General features: G+C 45.0%; 1 protein-coding gene across 6 annotated transcripts in view; it reads right to left on the bottom strand.

Moving 5' to 3' along the window:
* Ripor2 (RHO family interacting cell polarization regulator 2) overlaps window positions 1–22,554 on the bottom strand; it is a 232,283-nt gene that overhangs the window by 141,820 nt on the left and 67,909 nt on the right. The window contains exon 1 of one of the 6 annotated variants that reach the window (NM_001286100.1): window positions 9,642–9,798. The exons of the other annotated variants lie outside the window; for them this stretch is intronic. The gene's annotated coding sequence lies outside the window, so the exon portion shown is untranslated. Of the gene's footprint in view, window positions 1–9,641; window positions 9,799–22,554 lie in introns of those variants that run through there. 6 annotated transcript variants of the gene reach the window in all.

Here is a 22,554-nt window from a genome sequence, read left to right as displayed (position 1 = left end):
AGGCAATTCCAAGTTGATGCAACAGATGCTATTTATCATAGGGGAAGCCCAGGGTTCTGCCCTTCGAAAGAGCATTTGATGAGACCATGAGAACCAGGAAGGACTTGTGGAGAAAGTGATTTCCCCACGATCCCTAAAATATTGTGATTAGTCTTGCTCAGATGAATGTGGGGTGAAGGCAAAAATAGTGATTCGGCTGGCACAGACAAGAGAGAGGATGGCATGGAGAGAGAGGAGGGTGGATGAAGAGATTTCAGCAGGAGATGACATAGTTCAAAGGTCCAGAGATGGGTATGGTAGTACACATCTGTGATGGTAGCACTTGGGATGTAGAGACTGGAGGACCCAGAATACAAGGCCAGCCTCAGCTGATGGAAAGTCAGAAGCCAGCATGGATTACATAAGACCCTGTGTCCAAAAAATCAAACCAAACCGAGCCAAACCAAAAGCAACACAACAGCAAGAAAAGTTAAAGACAAAGCAAAACAAACATAAAACAGAAGCAAAGAGAATACTGCACCCTAGACATTGAGAAATGAAGCCTTTGAGTCCAGGGTTGGGTGGGAGGGAGCAGGCCAGGAAGATGCTTGTTTTGGAATGGTCAACATCACACCCAGCCTTGTGAGACATGGAGCCAGCTTAACCAGAAGCGACATTCCTCTAGCTGGTGTGTGAAGGCTGAATGTCATTGCAGCAACAGTATAGACAAAGCAAATGTTGGGGACCTCCTGCCACAGGAAGGAGTGAGGTTGCCTTTCACTAGAGCAGTAGGCATGGAGTTGGGTGTGCTAGACGCCCTTGATCAGTAGTTGGTAAGACTGTATCAACACCCAAGGCTTTGATGGTCAGTGGCTTAGGCTTAGCATGTGTGCTGCATAGTTTTAGGACAACTTGACCCAAACCAGAATCATTTTGGAAGAGAGAACCTAGAGAAGATGCCCCCATTAGATTGGCAAGTGGGCAAGCCTATGGTACATTTTCTTAATGATGGTTATTGTAGGAGGGCCCAGCTCACTGTGGGTGGTGCCACCTTGGACTGGTGGTCTTGGCTGCTAAGACAAAGCAGGTTGAGCAATCCAAGAGGAGAAAGCCAGTAAGCAGCAGTCTTCCCTAGCCTCTGCATCCACTCCTGTCTCTAGGTTCTTGTCCTGCTTGAGTTCCTGCCCTGATGCCCTGACTTCCTTCAAGAAGAAATTGCTGATATAGAAATATAAGCAATAAAACAAAACAAAACAAAACAAAACAAGCCCAACCAACCAACCAACCAACCAACCAACCAACCAATCAAATACAACCCCTTTTCTCCCTAACTTGCTGTGTTTAGGGTACTTTATCACAGCAATAAAAAACCCCAACTATGACAGAAACTGGTATCAGGTATGGGGTATTCCTGTGACAGACCCGACCCTGTGTTTTGGGGAGGACTGTGGAAGGACTCTGGAGCATTGGGCTAGAAAAGCCATTCAGAGCCAGAGCTTAATGAGCTGTTGTGGGAACTTAGACAGTGATGCTAAGGGCAAGCAGATGATGAAGTTGGGCTTGTGCGGTTTCAGAGGGATGCTTAAGAGTTCCTTACTCTATGGAGGCCGTTTGAAAATTTGAGCTTAGGCTATGCAGGGTTGAAGAATTGACTATGGTCAACAAGAAAGCAGAACCATTAAAGTGATATTTTTGCTTAGTGGGAACGATCAGCTGAGGATGAAGAATCAGTTGCGATTAAGAAGAGACCAGTGTCAGAGAGGCAAAATCATCTGGGAAGTGTTTCCTCATGGTCAGCACACAGAAGCTGACCGTGGTCTAAAAGTGGCCAAGGTTGTCCTTGTACTGTTAGCCAAACTTGGTAATGTCCTTAGTCTCCCAAATGGAACTGGTTTTGAGGGTCCAGCCTTGAAGGGGTTGTGGAGAGAAACTGAGGTCTGGTATCATATGTCAGGGTCAGGATCTTTGTGGAGAGCTCAAGAGAAGCTATTGGTGAAAGCGCAGGCCAATTGCAGCAGGGAAACCCAGCATTTCAGAGATGCCAGTGCTGTGGGATGGACGACCAAGGGTGGCAGCAGCTGTGGGTGGAGTTAGCCTGAGCCGAGGAGACAAGGTTTTTGTTCTGTGAATGTCAGAACAGAGAAGTACAACTTGCCAAGCCCTTGGGAGTCCAGAAGATCCTAAATGTACTGCAGACGTTGTACACTGTGTTATTTACCCTGCTGGGGTTTAGTTTGCTTTGTTCAGACTGTGATTGTGTCTTGGCTCTTCATTCCTGAACAATGTATCTGATTTATTTTTGATTTTACAGGAACCCAGAGTTGTTAGACTTTGGATATTTTAAAGAGACTGTGTGTTTTGAAAAGGCTGAGCTTTTAAAGGGTTTGCTGGTTTTTTTTTTTTTAAAGTCTGTGGGAATTTTAAAATTTGAAATATGTTTTATATTGTGATATTGATATTAATCTTGCGAACAACAAGAAAGGAAAGGTTATGGTTTAACAGTGATGTGTGCGTGTGTCACGTTGACAAGAGGTCAGTTTTATAGCAACCTGACACAAACTGGAGTCATTTTGGAAGAGGAAAGCTTAATTAAGAAGATGCCGCCACTAGATAGGCCTGTGACCAAGCCTGTGGTGCATATCTTTTTATTACATTTTTAAAAATTAGGTATTTTCTTCATTTACATTTCCAATGCTATCCCAAAAGTCCCTCCATACCCTCACCCCCCCCCACCCCCCACTCTTGGCCCTGGCATTCCCCTGTACTGAGGCAAATAAAGTTTGCAAGACTGATGGGCCTCTCTTTCCAATGATGGCCGACTAGGCCATCTTCTGATACATATGCAGCTAGAGACACGAGCTCTGGGGGTACTGGTTAGTTCATATTGTTTGTTTGTTTTAGTTTTTCGAGACAGGGTTTCTCTGTGTAGCCCTGGCTGTCCTGGAACTCACTCTGTAGACCAGGCTGGCCTTGAACTCAGAAATCCACCTGCCTCTGCCTCCCAAGAGCTGGGATTAAAGGCGTGCACCACTACTGCCTGGCTGTGGTGCATATTCTTAACTGATGAATGATTTGGGGTGCCAACTACTGGGGGAGGCGTCACCCCTGGGCTCATGTTCTTGGATGCTATAAGAAAGAAGACTGAACAAGCCATGAAAAACAAGCCAGTAAACAGAACTCTTCCATGGCCTCTGTGTCAGCTCCTGCCCCCAGGTACCTGCCTTGACTTCCTGCCTTGACTCCCTTTGATGATGGGCCTGCAATGCGGAAGTGTAAGCAAAATAAACCCTTTCTTCTCCAAGTTGCTTATGGTCATAGTCTTGTATTACTGCAATAGAAACCCTAACTAAGACAATATGCATAAAGGGTGCAGAGAAGAAAACATACCTCACTTATGGTTTGACTATAGCATTCTTGAAGGGATGCTAACCAGCTTGAATACATTGAAGGTGGCTCTGGCAGGCCTTGCCCTTCTCCCCCATTCCCTCTGCCTTGCTTAAAACCATTACATTACTCTCTTAAAGCAAGCAAAACCCCACTTTGGCTACCCTAATTAACATGCCAAATCAAAATTAAAGACCTCATCCCAATATGGGCGTTTCCCCTTCTACAATAAGTTGACATTTGCCATGTTTTCCTCCTGTCCATCCAGAGCCTGTCTTCCCCACCACTCCCTCCAAAGAAAGATCCCTTCTCCTCCTCCCTCTTCCTCTATCTACTGTCTTTGTTTCTTATTCTCTACCTTTTGTCTCTCTGGAGTGAATACATCTTCTTTGTGCTGAGAACCTGGTCCTGAGGTGTCTTAAGCCGATCCGAGTCCCTTCAATTCCTCTAACTATACCTTCCCCAGTTGCTGATCTGTCATTAAGGTGGGTCTACAAAGTTTATACACAGGTCGGATGTTTGCAATGTTATCTCTGACAGTGAAATTACCCCTTAATACATCTCGTGAGCCAGGGAGAGGGTCCAGCATGTTAAGGTGCTTATGATCAATCCTAATGATGTTGAGTTTAATCCCTGGCCCTTCATGATGGAGGGAGAGAACAGATTTCCCCAAACTTGACCTGTGACTTACACACACACACACACACACACACACACACACACACACACACATACACACACACACACAAGTAACTCACATATGCATAGCTTTGTATGACTGTGACCCTAATATAATTTTAGGACTCTTTTAGTGCCCCACAAATAAACTCTGTGCTATTCGGTCACTGCATAACCTTCTTCCCCCGACTCACTTCAGTACCAGGTTGATGTAAATCTACTTTGTCTTTTCATCTGGGGGCCTTTCATGAATAACATCCTGTCTTGTGTGCATTTGGGGATTTGATTCTTTCATTGGCATGCTTCCGAGGCTCAGCATCTGACAGTACTTCATGCCTTTTAGTAGCTGAATGATCTCCACTGTATGGCTGTGATGAGTTTCATTTACACGTTGGTCAGTTGACGGACCTTTGGGTTGTTTCTCCCTTTGTCTTCATTAACAACGCTCCATGAAGATTTGTGTAGACTTTTTCATGGGTTCATGGTTTGAAAAGTGTCGCGCGGCTTCGTATTCCTACCAGCAATGCTCACCAATGGTTTCTCCTTACCACTCGACAGCTGTTCGAGCAGGTGTGACATGCTCTCTCACTGTGCTTTCAAATGACAGTTTCTAATGACTGATGATGTTGGGTGCTGCCATGTGTCTATTTGATGTTCATGCATTTCACTGCCTTTCTTCTTTGATCATTGATAGTGGAATATGTCTTTATAGATTTGCCCAATTTTTCACTGTTTGTATCAGGAGACCCTAGAAAAATGTAGCCTTTTGCGTGGGGCTTCCTTTGCTTTGCTGCTATTTGGAAGGCTTAGCCCCATTGTTGGATGGGTAAGCACTGCCTTCTACCTTCCTCTCAAATAATCTTGCAGTGTTCGTTTTATGCAACCATTCATTAGATGGTAGACACAGACATGGCTTCCATTTTGAGCAATCATGAATAATGTCACTATGAACCCTTGCATACAAATTTCTGTGCAGACATCTCAAAGGGCCATGGTAACAGGAAGTGAAATGACGTTTTCTTCTCCTTGGGGCACAGATCCTGAAATGAAATAGCCAGGCCCCTGTGACCTTTGAGGAACTCCCAATAGTTTGCTGCCCTAGCCTACACTCCCACCAGCAGTGTGCAGGGGCCTCGGCAGCTCCCTCAGTCCTGATAGTGCCTGTCTGTTGGACGCGGCCATCCTGGTGGGTGTGAAGTATGTCTTATGATTCTGATTTCCACTTTTCCTGATGACTAATGACTCAGAACATCTTTTCATGTGCTAATGGGCTATTTAACAATTTCCTTCTGGAGAAGTTGTCAATATAGATCAAATGAATAAATACTGACGTAGTTTGTCTTCTTTGTCTCCCCTCCTCTCTCTCCTTAAGCTGTACTCCTTAAACCTTTATTCCTGAATAGTGAGGGGAGTGCATTTGTAATATGAGTTCAGGCAGAGAATTTATATGAATAGAGTTTTCCAGGAAGAAATTCTCCCACCTTTATCCATAAACTGCAGGAAACACAGTTTTTCCTGAAGTTGACAGAGCTTCTAGGGATGACCAAGGACTAACCTCCCATCTAAGTCTTTCTGCAACAAACAGTTAAGTCAGGGTCTGGCCTGTAATTCCAGGTACTCAAAAGACTGAGGCAGGAGGATGGCATGTTACAGACCTGTCTGGGCTATATAGCAAGATCAAGGACCTCCTTAACAATTAACTAGTGTGACTTTGTCTAAAAATGAAAGATAAAATAAAAATAAAAGGGTCAGCCAGGCAGTGGTGGCTCACCCCTTTAATCCCAGCACTTGGGAGACAGAGAAAGGCAGATCTCTGTGAGTTGAAGGCCAGCCTGGTCTACAGAATGACTTCCAGGGACAGCCAGGGATACACAAAGAAACCCTGTCTTGAAAAGCAAACAGACACCACCACCACCATCAAAGAGGGTCAGAGATCTAGCTCATGGGTCAAGCACTTGCCTTGTATGTGAGGCTCTGGGCTGGCATAATGCTCAGTGCTGCAAAAAGAGCAAAAGCACAATACTATACACGTTCCGTGTGTGTGTGTGTGTGTGTGTGTGTGTGTGTGTGTGTGTGTGTGTGTGTGTGAGTGTGTGTGTGTATGGGGGCGGGGCTGACCATCTGTGGCAGTGTGCTGTGCTTTCAGGACTAACTGCTTTTTCCATGGAGAGTTCTTTGCTAAGTGTCTCTCTGAAGTTCCACATCTTAGCAGTACCCCACCGAGAATTCTCACACACCTTTGAGACGTTATAATACACAGGAAGCCTCCAGGTATACCTGAACACCTCCATCCTATTACCAACCTCTGAGATTACCACTCTTTAAAGGTAAATCGCGCAGTGCATCTAACCGTTCCTCAGACAGGACAGTTCCTACATACGACCACCAGGGCCAGCCTTCTCTGAGGGCTGTCTTGAAAAGCAATTCCAATTCTCCCCCTTCCTCTCCCTCTCCTCTCCCTAAGAGGTGACGCTTAAGGCAGAAGCAGCTAAGATGGACACGTTATGAGAGCTTCAGGCTACACTGGCCCTGGTCACGGTTGTTGCAGACACACCATATCTACCATCCCTCCCCAGGAACTCCGAGTAAACCCAGTCTCTGTCTCTGCGTATCGCTACAGTCTTACAACGTAGGACTTTGCTTCACCCTTCCACATGTCATCGCACTGAATTTAGTTCCAGCAAGTAATGTAATTATTGTTAATAATATTAATAGTAAGATGTCCAAAGCTGTGGTTCCTTAGCATCCCCCTTTGAACTTCACAAACACCCTGAGACACAGAGACAATTACTTCTCTTATTTTATAGCTGAAGAGTTGAGACCTGGCAAGGTTCATTACGTTGCTCAGAGTTACACCCATATTTGCTAACTTTAAAGGCATAGGCTACCTGCCAAGTGGCGTGCTCCTTTGAGTCTGGAGCTGGGTGTGCACGGCCCCTGGGACACTGGCTTTGGCTTCCAGTCTGCTGTTCTGGTGAGTGTGGCCTTTGTGGTTGGCTATAGCATGGAAGGTTTCCAGTCGCGGTGTCCTGAAGCCTCCATGGCTGCTTCAGTGTCTCTTCGCACTCTGCCTTATTTGTGTTCTACCCTGGGCTACTTTATTACTGCATGGGAAGAAAAAATATCGAAGCCCCAAGTAACTTTGCAAAAACACCCATCCTAAACTACACATCTATTTCAGAGCCTGTCTGCAGGTGAGCGCCTCGTGGGCAGGTATTCAGCTAGTACTTTCCAGTGCAATTTGGTCCTGTATCCAACATGAATTCTTCTCTTGTCCATGGGGAGAGCTTAAAGGTATTTGACAACAGCTGGCTTTCATCCAGTGACTGTCAGTCTCACCTCCCAGATATAACCAAGGATGGTGGATAGCTCGGCAGTCATGAACTCAGACTGTGACTAAGTCCAGTGTTCACTCTGGTGACCAGTCTGTACAAAGCGGTTGCTAATCATGGGAACGTTGCCCCTGCTGAAGGTCTTGTCATCCTCTTCCATGGCCTTCTGAACAGTCCCAGTAGCAGTCTGTTGCAGCATTTTGTTTAATCACCACAATAACAACAACACTTCCAGAGCCAGCTTGACTGAGCTCTGGTGCTGTTGTAGGTGTTCAACATGGAGTAGCTCATTTGGAAAACTGGTACTGTCATTTCCCTGTTTCCAGGTCAGGAAATGGGCTTAGAGACGCTCTGGGATTTTTTTTCCCCAAAGATCACCCCAGGCCACAGGGCTGAGGAATGGCACTGGAATCAGTTTCTCCTCTCCTTCCCTCCCTTCTCATCCCCTCTTCTCTCTCTTCTCCTCTCCTCCCCTCCTCTCTCTTTTCCTTTCCTCTCTTCTCTCCCTGCCCCTCCCCTCCTCTCTGTTCCCCTCCCAACCACTTTTCTTTCTTCTCTTCCTATCTCTCTTCTCTTTTTCCCATCTGTGCTCTCTTTCCATTTCTCTTCTCTTCTCTTCTCTTCTCTTCTCTTCTCTTCTCTTCTCTTCTCTTCTCTTCTCTTCTCTTCTCTTCTCTTCTCTTCTCTTCTCTTCTCTTCTCTCCTCTCCTCTCCTCTCCTCTCCTCTCCTCTCCTCTCCTCTCCTCTTCTCTTTCTCTACTAATATTCCTCCTCCCTCCCTCCCTCCCTCCCTCCCTCCCTCCCTCCCTCCCTCCCTCCCTCCCTTCCTCCCTCCCTCTTCCTTCGTTTTGCCCTCCCCCTTCCCCAGCTTTGAGTCAGGGGTTTTCTTGGGCTGTATCCCAGGGGGTTCCAGCTCTGAGGACCCAGAGCAGTGAGCAGTGCAGACATTTGTATGTGAGAAGTGACAATGTATGGGCGGGCCTTCCTCGGATTGCAGAACCCACCCTTGCTTTCTAAACCGAGCCCCTTCAGCCTTGTACTGGCCCGCATGGGGAACAGATCTTGTTTCTCCTCCACAGTGATCAGTCCTTTCTTGCCATCCTCAGACATCCCCTCAGCATCACAAGCTTCTTACCTTGCCAATGGAGAACAGTTGAACTGTGTTCTCCCCTCCAATCATCCCCAAACCAAATTGTCTTATTTTTATTAAACACCTACTATGTGCAGCAGGGTTCTAGACACCAGGAGAGCAGGAGTGCATATATGCGTGCACGCACGCACACACACACACACACACACACACACAAACACACACACACACACAGAGCCTCCTCTATGACTATTTTGAGAATAAAGTTAGGTCACATTTTTATCTTAGCAGCAACTAATATATTTTTTAATGAGTTTTGTAACTGCTGCCCATAAACACTTTTATATCGGTGAGAACAGGGACCAATTAACGGCTGTAAACAGATTTCTTGGCTGCAATTATCCCTGCAGTCTCTCAGCAGGCCTGAGTCTGCAGGACCACTAGTGATCCTGACACTCTGTGTCAGTCTCAGTTCCTCATCAGCAAATGAGGGTTTGGGGCAGGTGGTCTCCAGGGTCCTGTTTCCATCCACCAGACAGCACATGGCTGCAGAGAGCTCGCCATGCTGCATTCTGACAGGATGCGCAAACTTCTCAGAATCCTTGTTCTCTACTTCCTCACAGTACGCAGCCTCCTTCCAGTGTGCACCTCATGGCACTGGAAAATGGGTTTGCCTAAGTTTCTCAAGCCAGAGGAGCGCCTCCACAGCCGTGGCGCTGACACCTGAAACCCAGCTGCTCCAGTCTGGTGCACTCTACACACAGAATTAACCCAACACTAAGACAGGAAGATTGCCAGAAGTTCCAGCCTAGCCTGTGGTTAAGTGCAAGGTTCTGTCTCAAAAATAAATAAATAAATAAATAAATATACCCAAGTAAACCAAACCAAACCAAAGCACCAACACCAACACCAACACTAACATCAGCACCAATAGAAGAACAGCAGTCCAGACTCTGCTGGGGTTCTTCAAAGACTGCAGAGCCATCCTGTTGAGGTTTCTCTTCCCATTAGGGAGCTATGCCTTTGGGCGGTCAGTAATTTAAATGAGTACTGAAGCCACAAGCACAGAAGGCACATATTGAGGATGGTGGATGACCGTCATGGGGAGAGTGATGAGTTCTGAGAGCTGCTCAAAGCTTCATCGTGAAGAACAAGCAATACATATAGAGAGCTCTTACCTGGAGCGGTATTCTGCCTCTTTGCCCTCTCTGAAGGACGATACAGGGATATAATGACTTAGACATAAATTCATTCCATAGCCAACTCTACCTACTGGGAGCCAGGTACAGCAAAGCGTTCACCGGGCTCAGCACTTGGCCCTCTTCTTCTGGCTGGATCACACAGGTTCACCTGGCAGTGCTCGTGGCTAGGTCTCCATCTCCCATTTAAGGGAAAATAAACACAGGGTGAGCTCCTCACATAACGTGACTCCATCCTGCATAATTGCTGGAAGGAAAGCCTCCTGGTCTCGTAGCTGAACAATGCTAGTGATTACAGTGATTAAATCAATCAAATCCAATTTCATAATCATCCAATGGAGCGTTCTCGACTCCACGGGAGCCCCCGACGTGACATGTGCCAACCCAGCTGTCTCATACAAGAATCAAAAACAGCATTAAACAAAACATTTGTGGGGGAGGGTTAAAGGTTTTCAAAAATGTACTTCCATGTTAATAAGAATAAGGAGGCTCAATAAGGCTCCGTGAAAATTTAGTTTAATGATAGTGGAATAACTCATTTATAATTCCTGGTGACTGACTTTAGTAGTTCACCCATGAAAAACGTACTCACTCTATTCTGTCCAATAGCTGTTTTATTGTCATTGTATCAGGGATGATTTTTGCCAGCTGAGAAAGTCACTGTTAGACGGTGTTCTCTGAAGGCTCTGAGGTAATAACACAGATGATGTACAACTGCAGTTAAAGAAGGGGTTTTCGAGATGTCTCCACAGTGAGGCTGCAGAGAGCTGTATGTGAATCTAGTTGACTGATGCTACAGGGCTCCCAGGTCAGATCTTGGCACCTGATGGGCATAGAGAGAGGGGAGCTTTTGGTAGGAAATATGACAGCCTTCACTGTCAACTTGACTGGACTTAGAATCACCACGACACACACGGCTGCTGTGTGTGTGTCCCTGAGGGTGTTTCCAGAAGGGTTGAACTGACTGTAGGAGGAGGATCCACCCTGAACGTGGGCAGCACCATCCGTGACATTGGGTCCTAGACTAAGGAAATAAACTGAGCATCAACATTCACCTTCCCCACTCTCTCTCCTCCTGACTGCAGGTGCAATATGACAGCTGCCTCACTGTTCTGACACCATGCTTCCCCCATGATGATGGAGTGTACCCTCAGACAGTGAGCCAGAACACATTCTACATGTCTTATGATGCCTTTGTCAGGCATTTTATCTTGGTAGTAAGAATCGTGACTTGACACATGAAGCTTGGTCTCAGAGCCTCTACTTCTGTTTAGTTGAGAAGTTGCACTGGAGTCAAACAGGGCGACGGGTGATACTGTCCTTCTCATACTTTGGCCCAGTTGCAGGCCACGCCTGTGGGAGGCAGCTGTATCTCTGGTGGCGGGGTGGCCGGGGGGGGGGGCAACTGTATCTGTGTGAGTCAGTTGTACACCATGCCTATGGGAGACAGTCTTCTAGTTTCAGTTGCGGCTGACTTAGTACGTGTTTCAGAGTGCTCATCTTCAGTTGTGATCATCTGAAATTCTGGAAATTTCTAGAGTTGGAAATTCTCACAAGACACAGGAAAATTAGTGTGTCCGTGTGTAGCTATTCTTTTACTATTTTGTGGGTTATTTATTTATTTTTACCAACATTTATCCCCCTGGTTTCATCCCCTGCCAGTAGATAGGAGAGAAAGAAGAATAAGGGGGGGGGGGGGAGAGATAGAGATCTCTGGACCTAATTTTTCTTCTTGTTTCTTCTTTACTTGTAGCTGGTCTTTGCTACTTTGTGGGTTCTTCTTTTTTCCCACCCTTTATCCCCCTGGTTTCACCCCTTATCACTGGATAGGACAGAAAGAAGGATGGAAGAGAATCTTTCCCCTTGTTTCTTCTTTGAGCATGACTACTACTAAGCCCACTCCCTTCAATGACAAACAAGTACCCACTCACCATCTACTGGGGTCTTAGCATTTATAAACCCTCTAAAAAATTCTCAGAATGCCAAAAGCCATACAATCGCAGAAGCCATCTGCACCCAGCAAGTCTTTGCCTCTGCTAGAATATGAGGCAAATGATAAATCAACGGCCGCGAAGCCACCGCACATCCCCACACCTGGGATTAAAACAAAAATATATTATAGTTCTGTGTTTTTTTAAAGAAACCAAAAAATCCTGAATTCTCAAAAACATTATTTCATCCACAGGATAAGTACAGGCCAAATGGAGGGGTTTCTGTGGTACTTACTGCCAATGCAGGGGTTTCCTACCAAGTCCAAATTCTACATTCAGATGGCAGTGACAACAGTGTTTGCCTTCCAATAATTCAGTAGCCATTCTTTTATTAGTTTACAGTTCTTTAGCTACGTTTTATTTTATAACATTCTTAAAAATAAGAACATCAATGGCCCACCAACAATATTTTAGAAAAGTAGAGAAAGACCCCACTCTTCATAAAATAAAATCATGAGACACAAACTTGAAAATGATCAGAGCTAATAAACTGAGAGAAAGCAAGTTTGAAAATATGTGCAGAAAATTAGAACCAATATCCATAAAATAACTAAGCAAGTTTGGAAAGGAGCACTTCTGAATAAGAAAATAGCAAAAGTGAAAGTCATATGAATATTTGATTACTGACAAATTAAACACTGAGGAGAAAATAAACTAGTGAAGTCAAAGTAAACTGAGCGCAATGTCCACCTTAGCAAAGGGAGACAAAGGAAGAAAAGATAAAAGGAAAAGCTTAAAGACATGAAAGTTACCATGAAAAGAGCTGGGTATGATGACTGAGGTAGGAGCATGATCGATTCAAACCAGCTTGGTAAAATTCTGAGAACAGGCTGGAGTTGGGGAACAGGGCAAAACAGTTGGGGAACAGGGCAAAACAGAGTTCAGAATATATCTTGGGCTCACAGGGTCTTAAAAAGCTGACTGTGATAGCATGTGTCTACATTTCCAGTTCTGGGAGGTGGCAATAGGAACTCACTGGGCAGTTCAGTGGTGAGCTCTGGGTTCACTAAGAACTTTTCCTCAAAGGAATAGGTAGAGAGTAATCAAAAAAGACAGGGACACTGATCTTTGGCCTCCACATATGTGTACACATATGTGCACACATGCACATACAAGAGCACATACAAACATGTACATATACCGTACAGACACACAAATGAATTTATCACTGTTATTATTTGGAAACAGAGTTGAGATAAAATGCAATACAACAGAAATAAAAACTACCATCAGTATTAAGTGTTGATAAAAGCACAAAGGCACTGCTGGTGGGAATGGCAGCATACGTGGCTGCTCCAGGGACCAGGTTGACATTTCCCCTCAAACTAAACATTCACTCACCACCCATACGTGAACACTGAGGATACAGCAATGTCCTATGGTAGGTGAATTGCTAAACAAGATATATCCAACCAGACAGTGGATGTGGAAGGAGGGAATCTGGACACCAAATAAAGCAGGCAGATCCTGAGAGCCACACACTGAGTGAAAAAAGCCATGTTCAAAAGGACATCTGCAGTACCATAGACTTATACCGTAGTCTCACATACAAGACAATCTTAAACTGATCAGAGATGAGGACAATGAATGAGGCTAGGGGAAGTGGTGGGTAACTCTGAAGGTGTCCCAGGAAGGATTTCTTGGGAATACTCTGTATTTTATTTGTGGTGGTGGGTACAGGCTGACATCTGCACATCTATGAAACAGTATCCTGCTTATATATCTATACTTATATCTATACTTATATCTATACACACAGACACATACACACACCAACATAGACACACCCACACCTATACCCCCACAGACATAAATGCACAGAGATATCCATATCTGCATACACACACACAGACACACACACACACACACACACACACACACACACACCCCTATACCCATACACCCACCTAGCCTTTCTTCCACTTCTACACTTTGGATCAGTGTTGGTTTTTAGGTTTTATCATAGATATATGAAATATGACCATGTGATAAAAGGGTCATGAGATCTCTGCACTGTTTGTGCAACTTTCTGTGAATGTATAAATTTTACAAAATAAAAGTTAGAAAAAGAAAGCATAAGGGGCAGGCTGGCAAGATGGCTCAATGGTTAAGAGCGATTGCTCTTTCAGAGGTCCTGAGTTCAAATCCCAGCAACCACATGGTGGCTTGACAACCACCCATAATGAGATCTGAAGCCCTCTTCTGGTGTGTCTGAAGACAGCTACAGTGTACTTATGTATAATGATAAATAAACCTTTGGGTCTGAGTGAGCGGGGCTGACCGGAGCAAGCAGGGTTGACCAGAGTGAGCAGAGGTCCTAAAAATTCAATTCGCAACAACCACATGAAGGCTCACAACCATCTGTACAGCTACAGTGTACTCATATACATTAAATAAATAAATAAACAAACAAACAAATCTTTAAAAAAAAAGCAAGCAAGCATAAGGGAACTGTGCATGGCTTTGCACTTGGGAAGTAGAGGCAGAAGGATCAGAAATTCAGTCATCCTCAGCCATGTGTTGAGTTGGAGACTGGCCTGAGCTACAGGAGACTCTTGTTTATCCTGGATAGGTTAATGTCAACTTGACCTAAGCTAAAGTCATCTGAGAAGAGGGAATCTCAACTGAAAAAAAAAAAGCCTTTGTAAGTAGGATATGGCTGTAGGCAAGCAATTGTGTATTTTCCTTCTAATTGTTACAATTAATTAATGATTTATTGGGAGTACTTTGTCCATTGTACTCATTGAAATCTCTGGGCAGGTGGTCCTGGGTTCTAGAGGAAATTGGGCTGAACAAACCATGAGGAGCAAGCCAGTAAGCAGTGCCCCTTCATGGCCTCTGCATCAGCTCCTGCCTCCAGGATCCTGCCCTGTTTGAGTTCCTGCCCTGGCTTCCCTCAGTGAACTGTGACTTGGGGATACGTAAGCCAAATACACCCTTCCCTCCCCAAGTTGCTTTTGGTAAGGGTATCACATCAATAGTAACCCTACCTAAAACATCATCTTAAACAAAGCCAGAAAGAACAACAGAAGGTTAGAGAATTTGTACTACAGATGAAGGACACATGTTACCCAAGGGCACAGGAATCCTTGGACGAATTAACACGTATGGATAGGATTGTAGTCTATGTCCTTTCTTCAACTTGCTTCTTTCTCGTAATGGTGACAGTTCTATACAGGTCGTTTGTTTTTTATTTTTGTCTTCTCAGAAACATATCTTCTGAGTTAGCATGCTCATATCAGTGTGTAAACCCACATCTGCACTTATGCACTCGGGTGTCAGTTCCATAAAGGGATGCAGAGAATTCTGTGTTTATCTCAGCCCACTTGGTTGTTATCTGGAGAGTTGAGACTACCACCGTTTTAGAGAAGGCGTGGGTATCATCTTTCCTTTTAATTGCTACATGAGGCATATTGGCTACACATGGTAGTCTGTGGGAGGGGTTTGAGAACTGGAGAGAATCTGCACACTGTCTGCTGTGGTCACCATGGCAACCAAAGGATGGCTGCAAGGCAGGAGTCGAGGAGAAGCCTGCCCAGTGGGGCTTGGGAGCTCCAGGTCTCCCAGTCTGCCTCCACCAGAGCAAGACTGATGGAGGTCTTTCCTCTTTCATTCTTCAGACTCCAAGTGAAAACGTCTAGCCAAGTGCAACTTCAGGCTCCCTAAACCTTTGGCACCCCTCTCCACAGCACTAGGTTCTCACAACACTCACATGGCCAGGAAGAGTGACATCACCCTTTTACATCTGCCTGCTCATAATCTCCTGTCTTGACCATATGGTGCAGTAACAGGCACTCAGCAGCTGGTTTTGCTCACCCACAGTGTCACTAAAAGCCTGTCACCTATGCCTTCATTCTGTGTCCATCCCTTAACCTTGGTTCAGGCTTTTGATTGACACCCCTCCCCCCGCGCCCCACGCGCACACACACATAGGCATGAGAATCACTAACACGTGTATGTCTGCCAAAGCTAGCTCAGTGCCGCTTCAAGGATGAAGTTATTGAGATTAAATCGCTTAAAATCACCTTGGATTCAAGGAAGAACAAAGTCAGGACAGAACACAGCCCTCAGCCTTCCCCCTGCCCCAGGTGAGAGCGGTTATCCACAACCGCAAGAAGTGACCACCTCCTGAGACCCTGCTTGTCCCCCTCAAGCAATACGAACTTCTTTGGACCACTCTTCAGACGCAGAACTGAGACAACGAGGAGACCTCGAGCGGGGCTGGGTGATTGACTAGACCTCTACTCCCCACTCTCCCCTGTTCTGTACCCAGAGATGGACTTGAGTGACTGCCCCTTTCTGTTCTTCCCAATGTCACCTGATCTCCACTTGTCTCCATTCCTTGTCTCTTTAATTGGCTGTTGGGATGGCTGGACAAGCCTTACCTGGTGAGAGAGCTGGAGCCAAGGTTTTTACTCCAGAGCTGCAGTTATAGAACCCATTTTAGCAAGCCCCCTCAAACCCCTGTTTTGCAGAAGTTGGGTGGAACTGAGGGCTTCCTACACACAAAGGAAGTGTGTTTCCCTGGGCTGGGCCCTCAGCTCCTTACCTGCTCAGAACCTATCCTAGCAAACAGTTGAAACACTTCTTTTCTCCCACTTCTCCCAAATTGTGAATATTACCTTTAACCATGAAAACTCTTCGGTCCACGGCCCTGAATGCCAGGCTAGACGGTGATATTATATGTTTGAAAGGAGTTGGTCTCTCCGGTCTGTGGCTTCTTGTTCCCTCTCTCCCTGGCCTCCATGCAGACTGGGCTGTCTCTTTCTAATTAGCCTCTGGTACCTCCAAACTCTCTCCTCTCCAAACCATAATTTATGTCATGGGAAGAGTCATCCTAAAATAGCTTGTTACTTATCTCTTCTGGAAGGCCTTTCCCGGCCACACACAACCTATAATTTTAAGTACAGGCAACAAAGCAGTAAACTAAAACCTCCACTTGCAAGATGTTCTTGCTGTCCTTCTGCTGATGATGGTCAAGGTCATCTCGCCCTCAGATCAGGTTTCCTTCTGCCACACCCAAGGGCAGCCAGCTCCAGGGCTGGAGGCTGAGGGCTGGGACTTTGCCTCTTTGGACTTCCCATTTTACGGGCACAATGAGTTCTCTTAGTGGTGCTTTGCTTGGTTGTTCTGTGGGAATGCTATCATGTAAGTGCTAAGACAACACCTGTGCTGAGAGCATAAAATGACAGGAGGGCTTTTGAGGTTTGGGAAGTTCATGTGAGCCTGTAGACCTTGGCTATGAGAACAGCCCAAGTAAGAATTAAAGTCTGCATGTTTGGCTTCAAGTGGACTCTTTGTGGCCCAGGAGGGCCACCAACTTGCAGTAATCTTCCTACTATGGCCCCCTTAGTTCTGGGACTATAGGCATGGCCTACCATCACCACACCCTCTTTGCTAAATTAACCTGTGTATGTGAGCGTGAGCATGAAAGCCCATTACAGAGGAGAATCTGGAGTTTCAGTCCTTACACCCAGCCTTGGTTGAGGTAGAGTCAGAGTCCCTGTCTGTCCATCTGGCTGGCTGTCCATCTGGCTGTCTCTGTCTTTCTGAGATAGCCCTGGATGTGCTGGACTGCATAGAGATCCAGAGGACTCTGTCTCCAGAATGCTGGGATTAAAGGCCAGTGCCATCATGTCTGGCCTGGGCAGAGTCTCTTGGTGCTTACAGCTGTGTACACCAGGCTGGTCAACCTGTGAGCTTTCAGGGATTCCCCTGTCTCTGCTTCCCATGTCTTATAGGAAGGCCAGGGTTATAGAGCTTGCTGCTATGAACAGCTTTACATGAACCCTGAGGATTTGAACTCAGGTCCTCATGCTTGCATAGTGAGTGTCTTAGGGTTTTACTTCTGTGAACAGACACCATGACCAAGGCAAGTCTTATAAAGGACAACATTTAATTGGGGCTGGCTTACAGGTTCAGTGGTTCAGTCCATAATCAAGGCGGGGACATGGCAGCATCCGAGCAGGCATGGTACAGGAGGAGCTGACAGTTCTACATCTTCATCTGAAGGCTGCTAGTGGAAGACTGACTTCCAGGCAGCTAGGGTGAGGGTCTTAAGCCCATGCCCACAGTGACACACCTACTCCAACAAGGCCATGCATCCTAATAGTGCTACTCCCTGGGCTAAGCATGTACAAACTATCACAGTGAACAAATGCTTTATTTGGTGAACCATCCTTCTGGCCCCTCTCTTGCTTTTTCACCCACTAGGGACTCCATAAATACTGAATTTGTTTGCTAAAATATATTGTACTAGTTGTAGACTTTCTTTCCATACACTGTTCCCTGAGCTGGAATAGTTTCTCTTTCAACAAGTATCCCTCCAAATTTCTTATCAGTGAAAACTGTTCCAAATTACTTTCCTAAATTTTTATGACACTTTAACTGCCTATGAAACTCACTGGGGCTGGTCATATTCTGTCTTGTACTGTAACTTGTCTTTTTTATGTGCTGTTTTGCCAGCAAAGCTGTACGTCTATTGTGGGCAGATGGCGCCTGCCTTAACGGTCCTCCATGTTCACTGCAGGGAGCATGGAATGCTCTTTGCCCAGAGCAGATTTTCCTCAAATGTCTGCTGCCTGACAAACAGGAATAGAAGCAGCTGGAAATGAACAGGGTAACTCTGTCTTATACTTTCATCACTCAGGGAGCCTCTTGGGAGCTGGAGGTAGCACAAGCTGAGGGCTGAGTGTTCACATTCTCCAAAATTTCTGTTATAACTCAGCCCCCAGTGTAACATTGTCAAGGAGTGCGGCCTTGAGAAGGTTATCCAGCCACGAAAGCTTCTGCAGAGTGACTTATAAAAGAACTCACAAGAGGGACGGGGGACTAATGAGGCTCCCAGAAGCATGGGGACAGCTAACGAGACTATCATAGCATGGAGATGACATTAAAGGTGTGCCATTTTGGAATCATAGACCAGGCCTTTACCAGACGTCAACTTGCCAATACCTTGTCATTGGACTTCTAAATAAATAATTATTTATTATCCAGTCTCCTGTATTTTGAGGTTGCAACACAAACGCACTCAGACAACACACATCCCCAGACCTTTCTTACTGTCTATTCCACACAGGGTGGAGAGAGTATCTAAAACTGAGCTAGCTCTATTCTCCCCTGTACATTCAAGGAAACCTAGAGTCATATCGCCCCTTTCCTCCCCAAACTTGGAACCAAGTCTTAAACCAGGAGGTGGGCAGAAGAAAAGTGAGCACAGAGACACAATTCCAACAGAGATAAACTTAGGCTGGAAGGCGGCCTACACCAGTTAATCTTGTGAAACACTAACCTTAAGCTTCCAGAACTAGTCAGATTCATCCATGGAAAGGTAGTACTTGGCAGGAACAGGCCTTCCCCATGAAGCATTGTCCTTGGGTTGCCAACAGGTCCATGGTCAAACATGATCTCCAGGCACACTCCCAGAGAGAAAGGAAGTAACCCTACTCTATTCTATAATGTAGTGGGTAGGCCTGATGCTCTTTGGATTCTAATGTTAATTTGGGATCCCCAAACTGGTTGCCCCAGAGACAGGAGAGTCTGCATGCAGTTGCTAGTTAAGTGACCTTGCTCCAGTTAACTGTAATTGCTAAATAAAGATGTCAAAAGCTAATAGCTGGGCAGAAGAGACAGAGGTTTTGCAGATTTGGGTTGGAAGAAGAAGGAGGAGAAGAACGTGCAGGAAGAGGAGGAAGGAGAAGACATCATGGGTTAAGATTTAAGAGTGTGGTCCTGGGGGCTGCCCAACTGGAGCTAAGAGCATCCCAGGTAGAACATAGTAAATAATAAGTGATAACTCAGGGTTATCAATAGGAAAGTAGATTCTAACACCATGGAGGGGAGGCAGTTGCCCAACCATTGTGCTGTTTAAGGCTTACTGAAGATATAAAGGCTGTGAGTGTGTTTTTCATCTGGGAACTCAATAACCAAAGGTGGGGTAGAAAACCCGGGCTAGCATTTTAAGTATTTTCTGTGACATATATGGGACTGCTGCCCTGTCAGCAACCTTTTTCTGTAGGATGTTTGTCTTACTTTAATTTTTTGGATTTATGTTATTATTCTGAATGTGTGAATGTTTTGCCTATATGTATGTTTGATTGAGCACCACGAGCACGCCTTATGGCCCTCAGAGACCAGTGTCAAATCCCCTAGAGCTAGAGTTCAGAAAGTTGTGAGCCACCACATGGGCGCTGGGAATAAAGCCCAGATAGTCACAAGAGCAACAAGTACTCTTAACGACTGAGCCAACTCTACAGCCCGTGTACGGATATTTCTACAATCTGTCATGGGAAGCAGAGATTTTTGTTCTGAAACTAATCCAAAGGCACTCAGAGGGGAACCACATTTGCAAATAGATAACTGCAGATTCAAATGAAGTCTGACTGGAATAAACTGTCTTTCTACTCAAATATGGCTGACATCTTCACAAGACAACATTGAGACAAAAGGATAATGCTATTGGAACATTAAACACAGAGATGAATTACACACATGTCTACAAGGCTGTGAATATTAAGGCTTGGTGGGCATTGCTAGAAGCCACCAAAGAGGAATGGACCAGATACATTCACTTAGCTTCAGAAGAATCCAACTCTACTAAGCCTGAGATTCCAGACTGTCTCAGGGAATGGCACACACTCTGTCAGCAACCAAGTATGACAACAGGAAAGAGTTACATATTATGGCTCATAGAGACATTAAAATATGATGCAGCCATGTAATGGATGTTTTTAAAGATTTAAACATTGTTACTAAACATTACTAGAAAAAATAATCTTAAGAAACCCTGATGGATCCTGTGTAATAACAGCTCTGTGGACAGTAAGGAAGTCTACAGTGAACTGGGAATGGCAGCTCAGGTCTATAATCCCAGCATTGGGAAGACTGGTTAGGACTATTGTGAGTTCAAGAAGCTATTGGGCTATGAACTGAGACTGGGCCAGCCTGAGCTACAGAGTGAAATCTTGTCTCAAATAACATCTACAATAAACACGTATTCCTTTGTGTGTGGGTGTCATTTTAATTGTAAAAAAAAGGTAAATGTTTCATTTAAAATGAGGATACGGGACTACAGGGAGGCCACGTTCACCTTCTTTCAAAAGACAGGTCTAGCTGAAACACTGAACACTAAGACCAGAAATATATATCCAGTATGGAAATGAAGCACAATCTTTTCACATTTAATGTTCGAATGTAAGAAAACTCAGAAAAATTGTATAGACACCTTCCATTTTTTTTTTAAAGTCCTTATCCACTAGCATGGAACATTTTTCTTTAATTAAGATTTTTTTGTTTTTCAAAGAAATGGGCCTCTCATCTCCTTATATAGCTGCCTTCTTCCCCTCATTTACTCTCTGCTACTCTCTTGTCATATGCATTCCACAGTTCTCTCATGTCCCTTTGTCTTAAAGCCTTTTCTGCCACTGTAAAGTCCCCTTTCCACTTTCACATCCTGTGTGTGTACTCTCGAGCTTACACACACACACACACACACACACACACACACACACACACACACACTATGAAACAGTGATATTTGTCTTTCTGAATGTGCATTATTTAGCACAAAGATACGACCTGAAGCTTTGAAACTATTATGGGAAAATAAAGCCAAGCATTCCAAGATATAGGAGCATTCCAGGACTTTCTGAGGACTCCAACAGCACAGGAAACAATTGCTCAAATTGGCAAACAGAGTGCATGAAATTTAAAAGCTTTTACAAAGCAAAGGAGAGCATCAGTAAGGTGAGGAGGCTGTTTACAGAATGGGAGAAAAATTTTGGCGGACTGTGCACTGGGCAGGACATAAATATTTGGCAACTATAAAGAAGAGCCCTTTTGACAAACAAAACAAACAATCCCTCCCCCACAAAAACCAAACTAAGCAAACAAACAAAAACTCAATAGAAAAACAAAGCAAGACACAGCTGCCTGTGCATCTTGGAGGGAGGGCAGCCATCATCAGGTTGAGAGGGTGCCGTGGAATTTTACAATCTTCTTGCTGTTTGAGAGCCCACTTACTCAGTTCTGAGGACTCAAGTCATCAGCGTGTGAAAGAAAAGTAGACATGCTCGTTGACTGCCCCAGAGGTAACCTTCCTCGCCCCATTTACTAATCTAGAATCATGAGATGCACAATAGGTTCGGGGTAACCACCCTGGATGTCAGTCATGACTATGGACAGTGGGGTTGGCCGGTTACTTTTAGACAAGCCTGTGAGGGAAAGGCAGGGCTCAATGTGCCTACACCAAGCACAGAGCCTCAGCCTTCTCATCGCTAGGATGAGAGAACTTCTCAGTTCACTGATGCCTTAGGAACCACGGTACTGGCCTACAGGGAGCACAGTGAAGGTGTGGCTGGTTCTCAGGCTTACAGCAAGGATGCTGTTGTTAATCTGCAAGCTCATACTGTGGTGTCAGGCCCTTACTCTGAGCTCCAGTTCCCTTGCTTTCAACAAGAGGTCGACAAGTTTCAGAGTTCTAAATTCACTTTTGCTTTTGAAAAAAATCCTACTCGTCATACATCAATTGTGCAGTGCACCGGGATTCATCATGACATTTTTATATGTGTACAGCATGTTCTGGCCATAATTACATGCCTTCCCCTTTCCTCCTCTATCTTAATATTTGTATAAAAAATCTAAATTCCACATATGGGAGAAAATTGTAATATTTGTTTTTCTGAGTCTGGTATTTTTCATCTAAGTGGGAGAGAGGGGAGCAGGAGAGGCTGATGGGAGATATGTGCTATGAAAAATGAGGGATACTCATTGGAGGAGGAAAAAAGGAGAAACAAGAGATGAGAGGGGAAGAGGAGGCCGATGGGGAAACAATAAGAACAAAGAATAATGCTATATCTGGATTTAAATGTCACAACGAAACATTTCTTTATATGCTAACCAAA

The sequence above is a fragment of the Mus musculus genome, chromosome 13, assembly GCF_000001635.26.
Source record: "Mus musculus strain C57BL/6J chromosome 13, GRCm38.p6 C57BL/6J".
In the NCBI taxonomy this organism is placed as follows: domain Eukaryota; kingdom Metazoa; phylum Chordata; class Mammalia; order Rodentia; family Muridae; genus Mus; species Mus musculus.
Note: the sequence above shows the minus strand (reverse complement) of the source record. Positions and strands in the feature narration are given on the sequence as shown.